Here is a 1,166-nt window from a genome sequence, read left to right as displayed (position 1 = left end):
CTGCGAATCATTTGCTGCCTCGAAAAAATTACTCAACTTTCTCTCTCCACTCACGCCCGCCGCGATGTGCGCTGGTAGCTGAAAATGGTAATTTGCGTCACTATTTAGACATTGAACCACCTTCAATTCCGCGGTAGTATAGAGGTTAGTATTCCTGCCTGTCACGCAGGAGACCCGAGTTCAATTCTCGGCCGTGGAAGTGGTATTTCTGGACAAGGGCGTTTCACACATTTATGCGCGACCGTTTCTTTACTGATTTTTGCACCACTCTGCGAATCATTTGCTGCCTCGAAAAAATTACTCAACTTTCTCTCTCCACTCACGCCCGCCGCGATGTGCGCTGGTAGCTGAAAATGGTAATTTGCGTCACTATTTAGACATTGAACCACCTTCAATTCCGCGGTAGTATAGAGGTTAGTATTCCTGCCTGTCACGCAGGAGACCCGAGTTCAATTCTCGGCCGTGGAAGTGGTATTTCTGGACAAGGGCGTTTCACACATTTATGCGCGACCGTTTCTTTACTGATTTTTGCACCACTCTGCGAATCATTTGCTGCCTCGAAAAAATTACTCAACTTTCTCTCTCCACTCACGCCCGCCGCGATGTGCGCTGGTAGCTGAAAATGGTAATTTGCGTCACTATTTAGACATTGAACCACCTTCAATTCCGCGGTAGTATAGAGGTTAGTATTCCTGCCTGTCACGCAGGAGACCCGAGTTCAATTCTCGGCCGTGGAAGTGGTATTTCTGGACAAGGGCGTTTCACACATTTATGCGCGACCGTTTCTTTACTGATTTTTGCACCACTCTGCGAATCATTTGCTGCCTCGAAAAAATTACTCAACTTTCTCTCTCCACTCATGCCCGCCGCGATGTGCGCTGGTAGCTGAAAATGGTAATTTGCGTCACTATTTAGACATTGAACCACCTTCAATTCCGCGGTAGTATAGAGGTTAGTATTCCTGCCTGTCACGCAGGAGACCCGAGTTCAATTCTCGGCCGTGGAAGTGGTATTTCTGGACAAGGGCGTTTCACACATTTATGCGCGACCGTTTCTTTACTGATTTTTGCACCACTCTGCGAATCATTTGCTGCCTCGAAAAAATTACTCAACTTTCTCTCTCCACTCACGCCCGCCGCGATGTGCGCTGGTAGCTGAAAATGGTA

General features: G+C 47.7%; 4 non-coding genes across 4 annotated transcripts; all 4 read left to right on the top strand.

The window, feature by feature from the left end:
* Nucleotides 1–127: 127 nt before the first annotated feature.
* Pmar_PMAR000301 lies at nt 128–199 on the top strand. The gene has a single exon. It is a non-coding gene; the product is annotated as a tRNA-Asp (tRNA).
* Nucleotides 200–396: 197 nt separating this feature from the next.
* Nucleotides 397–468, top strand: Pmar_PMAR000300. Its single transcript has one exon. It is a non-coding gene; the product is annotated as a tRNA-Asp (tRNA).
* Nucleotides 469–665: 197 nt separating this feature from the next.
* On the top strand, nt 666–737 carry Pmar_PMAR000299. The gene has a single exon. It is a non-coding gene; the product is annotated as a tRNA-Asp (tRNA).
* A 197-nt stretch (nt 738–934) lies between these two features.
* On the top strand, nt 935–1,006 carry Pmar_PMAR000298. Its single transcript has one exon. It is a non-coding gene; the product is annotated as a tRNA-Asp (tRNA).
* Nucleotides 1,007–1,166: the final 160 nt, after the last annotated feature.

Source organism: Perkinsus marinus, assembly GCF_000006405.1.
Source record: "Perkinsus marinus ATCC 50983 genomic scaffold scf_1104296933174, whole genome shotgun sequence".
NCBI lineage: Eukaryota > Perkinsozoa > Perkinsida > Perkinsidae > Perkinsus > Perkinsus marinus.
The sequence above is the reverse complement of the archived record's forward strand: the minus strand, read 5'-3'. Positions and strand labels throughout refer to the sequence as shown.